This window comes from Gadus macrocephalus, chromosome 21 (genome assembly GCF_031168955.1).
Source record: "Gadus macrocephalus chromosome 21, ASM3116895v1".
Lineage (NCBI taxonomy): Eukaryota > Metazoa > Chordata > Actinopteri > Gadiformes > Gadidae > Gadus > Gadus macrocephalus.
The window spans coordinates 14,739,601-14,753,018 of NC_082402.1; the positions used below are offsets into that span (position 1 = coordinate 14,739,601).

The following is a 13,418-nucleotide window of genomic DNA, read 5'->3' on the forward strand; positions in this document are numbered from 1 at the left end:
TCAACTGTGACTGGCTTGCTGCAGAGCGTCTTGGGAATACCCGGTCAATATAATGGATATAATATGGACACATAAGACAATCAATATTCGGTATTTGTTAAGGATTTATTGTACAAATTCCCTAAAAATATGCACGTTCCAGGATGAATTGAAAAGCTCCCGTAAGGGCTGAGATGGCAGAGGACAGCTGATTTGGAACAGAACATCTGTTCGCTTTCACGGGGAAAAACTAAGGAACGTCAACCTACTTAGGCCTACTAATTAACGTTCAAAAGCTATTAAATCTTCAACAAAATATGCAGATACTGTCAAAATCGGTTCCAGGGAGTATATAGGGATCAGTGTTCACGTTAGCCGGCTATAGCCGGACATTGGCCGATTGCACGCACGCATGGACGGTATAATAAAATGTAAACGGCCCACATGTCCAAGAAAAAAAAGAAAGAAGTTTGCATTTATGTATGAATTAATCAGTAGCGTATGAAAAGCAATAGCGGTTCTTGGCCGAGCTCACCAGGGAGGCAAACACGAACGTGCATTCATGAACGCGCGCAGTGCACCCGCACATGCGTACACATGTCACTCAGTGGCCACGCTATTGAACGCTGATTGGCTGTCATCACCCGAAATTCGCGTCAAAGTTGAAATATTTCAACTCGAGCGAATTGTCGCGGCACAAATCCTCGTGAACCTGTGCACGGCGAAAGTGTGGCGCGACAAATTAAAACGCCGGTTTTCTCTCGCGATAAATTCGCCCGATACGCGTCTCTACGTTCACTTTGTGTTCCTGCGGAACGAGGCTTTTCTCTCCAAAACAGGATTAAAACATTTATCAGAAACCGCCTAGCTGAGGAAAAGGTGATGAGGCTGATGCGCATATCGAGCCTTGGGCCAGGGTTGAAAGACTTCTTTTCGCGAGCACTTCCATGCCATGAAGTTGCGCCAAAAGTAGCCTGCAAGAATAGCATTATCGAATTAATTATTTTTTACCCGTTTACCATTTTTGCCGAGAATGGCTGTTATGTTTTTTTTTGCCTAGGCTAATTTAATAAATGACATTTATTGAAGCAACTTAGTTTGTGTCGTTTGTCGTTTAAATGTGGACTTTTGGTGATTATTTAATTAGTGAATAACGTCCAGAAGATATTCCAAATATTGATCCAATATTCTGGAATAGTGTCGGACATTTGTCCGCCCAAGAAAAAGTCTAGCATGAACCCCGACAGGGATTATTAATGTTGTTTTTGATGGTGTTTTTTTCTGGAACGAGTATTCAAATATTCGCTCGGAAAAACCAACTAGTATCAGTAGAAAATCACTGTCCTACTAATAAATAATAAATCCATAATCTCTGTTGCAGATTATTTCATTGTTTTCTGACTAAACGCAAATGTTTATTGAGGTGTTGATTTGATTGGTAAATGGTACAATGGATGTTAAATGAGATTTGAAACCGTTTGAACTTTAAATGAAATTCTTTGGGAAGTATGAATAGCCATATGAATGAATGAAGCTTGTAGGTGGCATATGTCTGCTGCCTAAGTTATTTATTTATATATTTAATCTTTTTGGTTATCCTGGATGTATTACTACATAATGTCTGTGATATCATATCGTAATATCAACCCTGTAATGCAAAAACAGGCTTCGAAACAATAATAATCTGGAAAACCTGGGCTGTCATGAGTATTCGTGCTGCAGTGATGTCATTTGAAAGTAAAAATGATGATGGGACAACAACGACAAACGGAAATAATTATTTAATGTCAGTTAAAGAACAAAACTCGAACGGGGGGGGGGGGGGGGCGGGGGGGCTGTGGAACGACGTGTTCATTGTCACTGGGGTCCAGGACCTCCATGTCCCCGTCTGGGAGGGTCCTGTACCCCCCATGACCTGGACCTCCTTGTCTCCATGGATAACCTACAGGAAATTAATATATTAGTTTTTGCTTGGACGCGCCTGTTGGATGCAGAGTAAAAAAGTTACACCTAAATGCTTTAAAATCAATACAATGTATAGCATATTGTCATTTACTCACTTCCACTGAAGTGTGCCCTGTTGAGTGGAGGCTCAGTCCCCAGCTGCTCCTTTTGGCCCGCACATGAGTAACTCTTATAAGGAGGCCAACCTCCAACTGTGTGAGGTTGGCCTCCCTCCAGAGTACCACTTCCACCTCTGTCTCCCCCTACAACAATAAAACAGGCTACGTAAGCAGTGCTTAATTAAGGTCGACACTAGGGATGGGAATCGAGAACCGGTTCTTGTTCAGAACCGGTTCCGAGTCAACCGATTCCTTGGAATCGTTAGCAAGCCTGCTTAACGATTCCGCTTATCGGTTCCGGTCGCGGCAAATGCGTCGTGACGTCACACACACGCTGCTTTGATTTGGTTCAGAACGCAGCAAACATGTCGCCGCCGAGGAAGAATCGCATTGTGCGTTCACACCAAACGCGACGGGGCGACAAGATCCCATACAAAGTGAACGTAGAGACGCGTATAAGGGCGAGTTTTTCGCGGGAGAAAACCGGCGACAAGTTTTTGTCGTGATGACAGCCAATCAGCGTTCAACAGCGTGATAACTGAGTGACATGTGTAACGTAACAGCCAATCAGCGTTCCGCCGTCAAACTCAGTGCAGTGCAGTCCGGGTGAACCGCGGAATGGAGGAGAAAGTGATTGTTGCAGTTTGCGACTCCCGGAGCTCTATATATAATAGTATATAATATATTATATACTATATTATAATTGTATATATAATATCACGGCCAACAGCTCTGTCGCCTCCGGATGGCCGTAGCGTGGGGAGCTCTCATAGGGATTGGGCTTCTCGGGGTTTGTTTACCGGCATTGCTATGGTTTCCGGTCTTGTGTGTTCCAACGGTTTATTAGGTAGGCCCATCTAATAAATCTCTGTCTAATCAATGCTTCATTTTGTTTATGTCAGTTTAATTTTGTTACAAGTTGAATGCAAATGAGCACTGTTAGAATTCCAAAAGGCACAAGCTCTTACTTGGCTGTTTTCAGTCTGTGTTTTTAGTTGTATGGCACATAATGATGGCATTTGGGCTTAAAAAGCGAAACATATATTTTTTCGTCTAGACCAATTGATTTGAAAATGTACAATTTCCTAATACTAGAAGCACTTCTGATCAGATATTAAAGAGATGTAATGCAAACAAACACATTTATACTTATTTTCTCACCCAATGAGAATCGATAAGAGAATCGATAAGGAATCGGATCGATAAGCAGAATCGGAATCGGAATCGTGAAATTCTTATCAATTCCCATCCCTAGTCGACACTGATTTGAACTTTTACTTCACCTGCTGAAAAGATATGCAATTGTATAAAAGGAGCTATCAAAATGAGTAATTTAACAAAGTGACTACTGTATGATCAATTCCTTACATCTTTCAGCACCACGGTCCTTCGAGGCACTGGCGGGCCACCGGGTGTTGTTTGCGGGTGGAACGCACCTAGCTAAATGAGAAATGGGAAAATGGCATTAGTACCACACAATAGGGCCCGACCGATTTATCGGCCTGCCGATTTAATCGGCCGATTATAGCCTTTTTGAAAATAATCGGCATCGGCCAAAAAGACGCCGATTACAACCGATTATTATTATTTTTTTTTACAAATGTTATTGCGATTAGTATCCTGCAGATTGCGCTCCTACTCGCCTTGCTAACTAACAACTTTAGCTGGAGTAAAAAAGAGATTGAATTTTACCGTACAACATGAAAGCACGCTCGCTCAGGCAGCTGCGCGCTCACCTCACCAATGTACACAAGACGCGTTGTTTGAGCATGTTGTGCCTGTTTTTCTTTAGGTCCCAGGCCATGTTAATTTGTTATACTGTAGACTCTTAACGGTGAGACCATACTGCTCAGCACGCACGTGTTAGTCACTGCTCACGAGCGCAGCACATTGGGAGTTAGTTATTTATTTTACATTTTACATTACTCATTTGACTGTAAATGTATTCTAAAACACTCAAAGGTTCTGCATTCAATTCACATATTCGTCAAAAGTGTTTAAAGTGGAAAGGAAGCAATCAAATAAAACATGTCTATAGCACTAGTTAAATATTTAAATATACCATAAATACAAATAAAGTCGGAAATATGTCCCGTTATTCAGAATGAAGCACAAACACGTTGCATTAATTACAATGTTTTCAGCCTGTGCACCGCCATCTCTGTTTTCAGAATACGATGACGTCACGAGAATGGTTGGTATTAACGTTCTATGTTGTTTACATAGCGGCTCATAGCCTCACAGGTAGCTTACTGCCTCAACGAAATGGATATGGACGAATGGGATAGACCCACCAATGAGGGCAGGCATCCAATTGCCTATGCTTTTGAGCCAGTAAGAGAAGTCTGAGTTTTAGTGCCCCCAACAGAGCCTGACTATGGAGGAGAAATAGATGAAGGAGAGAGATGTATCTGAGCGTACAGGAAACAATCGGTGGTGCTTGTGTGGGGTTTGTGTCCCTATGTCCACTGACATGGAGAGTGTATGCTGCCATGAAATGAACCTGGGACATCTCATCAAAAATATCAGATGTATCACGCCCAATCCGACGTGCCAAATGCTGTCATTAGAGCGAGACGTGTTGGAGGTCGCAATGCTGTCGCTGAGGGACATCCGAGCCGAAACACTGGAGCGCCCAATAAACAGCAGGTAAACTAACAGTCTTGATAGGTTGTGCGGAGGGAGTAAGGGGACTACACTGATCACCTGAGACCTCTCGTTCCTCTGCCTGGCAAGCACGTTTCTGCGCTCTTTCGCTGCGCATAAGAGCAGCGCCCGGGTCCGATCTGACGGGTATGTCCGTGTCTCCAGCACTATATCCACTAAAATTAAAAATAGTTGGCACAGCATCTGGCTTCAGGCGATTGGTGGGATGGCGAACAAATCTCCCATCGTCAGAAAAAGCTCCCTCTTCGATGTAATCAGCCTCTATAAAGTGGTCTCTACATACTCTCTGCCCTGGTCCCATTGGGGGGCTGAGGCGTTTCAATGCAGCTAACCATCTTCGGAGCACTTCAGGCTTCTTGACGGGAATTACATGGAAATGAACTATTCTACCGCTCTCCTTTAACCGATAAAATTCATTTGAACAGCCAGGGGCAATACAAAAGGACCCCCCTGTTCTTCTTCCAATATCCGACATGTTTACGCAGCGCCTGCGTTTTTAAAACATGGCTGCGCCCTAGAGGCGAAAGTCGTTATAAACATGTCATTTTACGGTGAAACTACTTGAATTTCAGTATTGATGAAAATCCATGTGTTTCCAAAAATGAAAAAACAAACAAAAAATTGACACAGTTCTCAGTGCTTCATTTCCACTTTAAAGTATATTTAAGGTATCAAAAACTACGTTTTATATGTTGTTGTTTTTTTGTTTTTTTTATCGGCCGATAAAATTGTAATCGTAATTTTTCTCTGAAAATAATCAGCATCGGCACTCAAAAATCAATATCGGTCGGGCCCTACCACACAACTCAGATTGCTTTCTATCTGAGAGATGACAGTAAAACAAAGTTTCATGCATGATAAGCGGTATGATTTTTAAGTATAGATTTTTCTTTTCTAAACTTTATTCCAATATAGTTCACCTTTATCCAATACCATTGTAAGATGTTTAAGGACTGATTTAAATGTAAGCTATAGAAAATAATGTCACAGAGAAAGTGGTTTTAGCATTTTGTGTTTGTGTTTTGATAGAATTGCTGCAACCATTATAAGAGAGGGTTTCTGCAAACTGTCAGTCAAGGGGTTAAATTCAAATTAAATTATAACTTACTTCTTTGACCCAGCCCTGAACAGTCAACAGCGTAATCTCCTCGACCTCTGCCAACTCTGGCAGAGGGACGAGCATTGACTCGGGACATATTAAGTCCCGAGCCTCTGCCTCCAGGTGGGCGGGGACTTCGACCGCAGCAGCGATATAGGCCACGGCCTGATGCCTTGTCAGCATCACTCTGATGTCCCCGTAATTGCTCCACCCAAATTTTTTCATCCTATACGAATTCCCCTCCTCTATTCCCTTTGCCAATTCCTCAAATAGTATAAATTTAGTTAGCCTTTTCCCATCTGACACCCCAGCAACATGGTTTTTTAGGGTGGTGCCGGCCAATGCCTCCTCATCTGAGATTTGCCACTCCTTCACCTTCGTCTGCTCTCTCATTATCACTATTTTGACGGTGATCGAGTGTAGCCTCTCATTGGTCCTCTTGTTGAAAGCCATTTTCTGAAAATACAGAGAAAAAAAACTGTTTTTAGAGGCAAGTTTAATATTCAAGGTAAGATTAAATAAGTAAAAGCACACCCTAGTAGCATATAAAGTTACACGTTAAGAACGACCCAGATAATAAAGATATCACGTTTTTGCCCCCTCCGGCCAACAGAGGGCGCCCCCCTCTTTTCGCGTTTATTTAAGAGGTGAAATTATGCTGTTACAGAAGATCCGGAGTTACTACTGCAGTGCATAGACATCGGCTGTTTCCCAAAGTGAAGGCTGCAGCCTTGCTAGTCGCGTCCTATGGAGATGAGAATAGAGTGCTAGCTCGAGTGCTTCCTAGCGTTTGTAACGTTCAGACTTTGGAACGACTTGGTAGTGTGGAAGCGCTTCCGCTTTTTAATACTGGGAGTCCGCTTGTAGACACATGTGCGCTTATGAATAAAACATGGCAGCAATCAAGCTGATCGATATTTATTTGACTTTTGTCTGTTATGAATGCGGTCATGTCTCCTTCGCATGGAGCCTCTTTGGGGAAGTCACAAAAGCTTTGTTGCGGTTGATCGAATCGTCTTTATTAAAAGGAAAATCCATTAAATTTTTATAAAACTAAGTGAAATTGTCTGAGAACTTAATTCATGCATCACATTTACAGTATGGTTGATTACTATTATGCAGGGGGGGAAAGACAAAGAAAGAGATGATAAACATGTATTTATTTGGATATATTATTTAACTGATCTGATTCATTCATTCATATATGCCTACAATCTACCAGTGCTTTGAACACATAAGTATATCATATAAAATACTAGGGCTGCAACAACGAATCGATAAAATCGATAAAAATCGATTGGCAACGAATTTGGTCGTTGATTCGTTGTGTCGCGCGATTAAGAAGTTACTCGTAGGCGCAGCACTGTTTACAGCCAGCCGCCGACAGGTTGGTTCATGGTTCATGCACGCCCACAGCGAGCTTTAGTGTGAGCGACCACAGCTTGTATTTTGGTCGTATCTTAACACTGGACTGTAGGCCTACATAAAAGTGTTGTACCTTCACTGTCTTTGGGTTAAAAAAACTCCTTCAACTCAGTATAGTCCAACCGAAAACTGTCAGCTGCTGCTGCTGCAGACGTTGTGCAGACGGGCTCGGAGTCGGCACCGCGTGCATCAACAGTCATTCAAAGTAATCACACAACCGGACGGTGTAGAAAGTCCCGTCGGTTAAAAATAGTAATGCCGTTTTTAAATCCATGTTAAAATCGGCAGGATATAGAGCTAGTTAGCTTAAAAAAAAAAACTGACCAATGGTCACACACAGTGTCAAATGTGATGTGTTCAGGTCGGCTCAGTAATATGATTGATGCGTTCAAATGCAACAGAAAAAAAAAGAAAAAAAATTGAGATTTTGGTGAAAACTTGTTTTCCCAGTAATATAAAATAGATAGTAAAGATAGAATTATGACCTGTTTAATGTCCTAAGTTCTATTTCAAGGAGTCTCGAAAATCGTATCAATAGGTTTGACCGGTTAACCATGGACATCCCTTATATACATATAAAAGTATATCATACATTGTATGTTTTTTTTGTGTTATCCCAGTTATGTTTTTTTAATTGTTTTATTATTTAATATTACTTTTAATACTTCTGGGACGTTGGAGCAATGACCTGGTGTTTTTACACTTCAGTCTGCACTGTGAATTTGAAGTAATGTTCAGTTTTTTAATAAAGATGCAGCAATTAAATATATATATTTTTTTATCAGATTCATCGATTAATCGAAAAAATAATCGACAGATTAATCGATTATTCAAATAATCGTTAGTTGCAGCCCTATAAAATACAATTATATACGTTCATTCAAAATTACAAACATTGCAAATGATCGGTTGTGCATTAATTTTACAACATTGGATAGTGGCACTATCCCTTCCACCGGTAAACAAATGTTTGTGCGCCACCCTAAGGCGCACAAAAGCCTCAGTTTGCTGGGCTGACCCTAAAAAAAACGATTCAACACAAACAGGTATACATAAATAATGTAATCTTGTGAGCGAGTAAATTTACATTGGTGACAGTGGTGTTTAACACCAGCTACGTCCATGCAAAATATAGCAACGTCATTAAGTTGCAAAAACGTTTGAAAAGTGGCACAGGTCTTTAGGCTTGATTATTTGCATTAACCCATTTATGCCTAAAACGCCTGCTAAAAACGCCTGCTAAAATCCTATGCTATTCTAGGAAAAAGAACCTCATTTCCTGAGGGTTTTCTGAGAAAATAGTACGAATTGTCAACGTCTACATAAACCTGAATATCTAAGCCTCTGGAGCACCTAGAAACATGAAATAAAAAGCATTGTAAAGGTAAGAACTACAGGTTTTATGCTCCCTGAGCACAACCATAACAGCAACATTTTAAAAACATTCTCAAAACAAGATTAAGAAGAAAAAACAGTATAAATCAATGATATAAAATACAACAAATAACATTTTAACCAAAGCATTGTAAAGGCACACCCCTGACCTGCAGATCCAGCAACAACTTCACGGTGGTGTAAAAGTTGTCCATGTAAACACACAAGTTTGACCCAAAATACGGTTTAGCCAGGTCTGACACAATCCGGTAAGCCAAGCCTGTCTCGGTCTTGCCTGCAATGGCCCCTGTGTAAACTTAAATTGTTTACATAGCCTGTATTGCTCTCTGCCATGACCCACACCTTTATCCCCCACTTCACCGGCTTCATGGGGAGGTACTGCCGGAAGGCAAGGCGTCCCTTGTATTTTACCATGGACTCATCCACGCTCACAAACCCATTGCCCTCATAGAGGGCCTGGAACTGATGCAAGAGGAGGTCCATGAACCGCCGGATCTTCCACAGCTTATCGGATTTATCCAAGGCAGGGTCCAAGTTATCTTCTAGATGGAGATATCTGAAAATGCATATATGACAAAGAATTTGAGCCTGACATTTATTTCCATCATTGTGTTTATTTGTATTATGTTATTTATAGTATTTATATTTATTCATAATTGTATGACTATTTATTCATTATTCCATTATTGTATTTATAACTAACATTATTGTATTTATTCAATATCAACCATCATCACCATTAGTAATTTCTATAGCACCACTATCATTACTGGCCATTCCGTTTTCTAAGAGAAGAGAATGGAACTCGGAAGAGAGCACAAGAAAAGAAAACATAAATAATTACCTCCAGATCATGTCGTAACGTTCCCTTGACATTTGTTTGGTAGAGCCACTTAGTTTGCCTCCAGTAATCGCGGCGTGCTGGTATCTTTAAAATTCCAAAGCAAAGACACAGCCCGAGGAATGTTTTCATTTCTGTTTTCGGGACCGGGGTCCACTTGAGGTCGTGGGGGTCTGAGCTCGTACCTGTTCCGCGTACCGATTCGTTTCGGTCAATAACGTGTCCCACAGCTGATCAGTAAAGATCCTGGAAAACACATCGAGTGGGCTAGCATCCAAGGGGATCGGTTGTTTCACCCCCGGTGTGCGAGAGAATGTCTTTGTTTTCCGAGGCTGGTAATTGCCGGTTCTCCAGTCCACCTGGAATCCCCGAAAGTCATCCTCCTCCTCTCCTTCGGTGTCCAAAAATTCCCACTTTTGTGCCCGATCCAGTGGATCAACCGGCACAAAATCATTCTCGTCCTCATTCTCATACTCAAATCCCTTGAATTCTATGTCAATATCACTGCCATCGCTATCAAAATCCTCCATGTTCATTGCTACTTCTCGGTCGCCAGCTAGACGCGTCGCTAAAAACAAAAATAGAAAATCACGTGTATATCTGATTGATTGACGTGATTTTCTGCCAACCAAAGTGCATTTTGGTGGTCTCCTGATCTTTACCAAAGCCTTAAGACCCACCCCATGTGTATTTTTAACCAACCAGAGTGAGTTATATGCTGCATTCGTCATGAAAACAGCACGTGTACAAAATGCTGCGCTACGCAGCAACCGGCAGGAAAGCCTATGTTGCGCTATGCAGCAACCGGCAGGAGGGGCTATGCTGCGCTACGCAGCATCCGGCGCCAATGGGTTAACATGATGAATCTATAAAAAGCAATATGGCACAAAATATTTCTGAAAGCTAATATAACTTCACTTCATTTGAACGTGTACTGCTCTGCCATTTTCAAGAACCCGCCCAGTGAACGCAGAGGATTGTGGGTAGTTTTGGCTCGTCTAGGATGCAGCGATGCATCCTTGAAAAATCTCGGAATTCTCAAAAACAAAGGACGCAAAAATGGCGCGGCTTTCGAGTAGGGATGTTAAACGACTCATTTTCTGTGAGTCGACGTGTAGGAGGCATAAATCGAAAAATCGATCGATTTCTTCTCTTTTTTTCAGCCCGCGGCTGCAGCAGTTGCAGAGCTCAAAGGATCTGCGCATTCCTTTAAGACAGCGGCCCAGTTGGCCCACCCGTCCTATTTCAAAGGTTGCTATCAGGAGCACACCAATAATGCATTTTTTTTATGAAGTTAAGTTGATATAAAAATTATGATAAACAAAATATCAAAGAGCAGGATTGTGAACCTGTAAATTCCCAATAGGCAAAATGTGTCGGCGTTGTTTTAATTAGGAACGGCAGTTGATGATGCGCGCCTCCTCTTTGCAACGAAATTGTTTAAGTCGGACATAAAACCATTTAATTTAACAGAGGCTACACCCACTAAAACAGATATTTTCGTTTTTAAATAAATATTTGTAAACGAAAATTCACGTACGACTCAGTCGTCAAAGCTGTCCAGGCATCAGTGGTGATAGCAACTTTGTCAGCTGAGGACAGGATCTCGCGGAGGGAGGCTGCTGCTTCGCGGTACATTTTCTCCAGCCTCACAGTCATCGTTTGGCGACATGGCACTGTGTAGGTTGGCTCGAGAAATGAAAACAGATTGCGTAACCCAGTCCCCTCTACTACGCTCATGGGCAGCATATCTCCGGCTATCATCTTAGCTAGCAGCCCGCTGATTCTTTCAGCCCGGCGGCTATCACAGGATCTCACCGTAAAGTTTGCGATGCTGCCTTGCTGGCTGGAAGGCTTGGGATGCCTCCTTGCCAGGTGATTCAACATCACGGTTGTGGACGAATGGTACGCAAACTTCATGAGGCATAATTTACACTGAACTGTTCTGTCATCAATCTTCATGAAACTATCCCACACCGGACTTTTAAGTGAAGATGCCATTGTCATGAAAGGACAAAGGAAGAGATCGCTCTTGGGAGACGTAGCGGTGTAGCAGAACAGAAGTGACCGTTAGAAAAACAACACAGCTACGTCTCCCATTTGAAAAAAAAGAGAAGGATTTATTGTATTTTGATAATTTGATAAAAAAAAAAGTAAAAAAACAAAACGATTCATCGATTTCTATAGAGTGGCGAAGTCACGCCCCTTCCGGTAGGGCTCATGGGACCTATGAGATCGAAAAATATGAATGGGTGTCAATGGAGAGAAAATAATTATTTTCTGGTCCCAGTCTTTATATGGCCTGGATTACACATATGTTGTTTGTGGATTTAAATGATAATTTTTCATGCAAAGAAAACTAAAAATGTTCGTGAAGAAGTTTGATAATTTTAGGTTTTGTGAGGCCGCTTTGTGAACTACAGCTCTTTGCTGCTCTCGACGCATATGATATACGTCACCACACCCGCCCTTGGAACTCGGCACAGAGATGCCGATCTCTCTGCCCCACTTCACCGCTTTTTCCAAGGGGAGGATAAAAGCATCGAAAGAGGTGAAAACCATTATAAGTCGGGGCACGTGCAGAGTTTCAGTTATGCCGATGGGAAGATTGTCGGTCTTCTCCACGCCAGTCGCAGGGAGCGTGACGTCACATACGAGCCGTGTAGTCTTTCTCGTTGTGTTTTCTCTACAGCCTTTATCTGAACAATTGCACAATAAACGGTCGAACTCTTTGCATGAAAAATTATCCTTTAAATCCACAAACATCATATGTGTAATCCAGGGCATATAAAGACCGGGACCAGAAAATAATTATTTTCTCTCCATTGACACCCATTCATATTTTTCGATCTCATAGGTCCCATGAGCCCTACCGGAAGGGGCGTGACTTCGCCACTCTATTTTCAGAGTCGTTTAGAGCACGAGTCGAGAATCGACCGTTGAGTCGACACATTCTTCACATCCCTACTTTCGAGTGTCCTCAACATTGGAACAGTGCTTGTCGGCGTTCTATGACGTAGCGTCCTTAAAAGGGCGGCCGTTGAGCATGCTTCCTTGACATTGGGAAACAGCCATCTTATAGCATAGATGGAGCATTGGCTGCTGGGACGCGAGAAATACGGCCGCCATCTTGGAGTGTAGGGCTGCAACTAACGATTATTTGAATAATCGATTAATCTGTCGATTATTTTTTCGATTAATCGATGAATCGGATAAAAAAATAATAATAATTTAATTGCCGCATCTTTATTCAAAAACTGAACATTACTTCAAATTCACAGTGCAGACTGAAGTGTAAAAACACCAGGTTATTGCTCCAACGTCCCAGAACTATTAAAAGTAATATTAAATAATAAAACAATTAAAAAAACATAACTGGGATAACACAAAAAAAACATACAATGTATGATATACTTTTATATACATAAAGGATGTCCATGGTTAACCGGTCAAACCTATTGATACCATTTTCGAGACTCCTTGAAATAGAACTTGTAATATTGCTTTAATTGCTGATAAGATGATGATAGTTCAAGATAGGACATTAAACAGGTCATAATTCTATCTTTACTATCTATTTTATATTACTGGGAAAACAAGTTTTCACCAAAATCTCAATTATTATTTTTTTTATTCTGTTGCATTTGAACGCATCAATCATATTACTGAGCCGACCTGAACACATCACATTTGACACTGTGTGTGACCATTGGTCAGTTATTTTTTTTAAGCTAACTAGCTCTATATCCTGCCGATTTTAACATGGATTTAAAAACAGCATTACTATTTTTAACTGACGGGACTTTCTACACCGTCCGTTCGTGTGATTACTACCGCTGCTTTGAATGACTGTTGATGCACGCGGTGCCGACTCCGAGCCCGTCTGCACAACGTCTGCAGCAGCAGCTGACAGTTTTCGGTTGGACTATACTTTTTTAACCCAAAGACA

At 41.5% G+C, this 13,418-nt stretch overlaps 1 long non-coding RNA gene across 1 annotated transcript; it reads right to left on the minus strand.

Moving 5' to 3' along the window:
- Nucleotides 1-1,885: 1,885 nt before the first annotated feature.
- On the minus strand, nucleotides 1,886-6,157 carry LOC132450016 (uncharacterized). The gene is made up of 4 exons (XR_009523738.1): nucleotides 5,818-6,157; nucleotides 3,392-3,482; nucleotides 2,040-2,070; nucleotides 1,886-1,921 (listed from the first exon to the last, which is right to left on the minus strand). It is a non-coding gene; the product is annotated as an uncharacterized LOC132450016 (long non-coding RNA).
- Nucleotides 6,158-13,418: the final 7,261 nt, after the last annotated feature.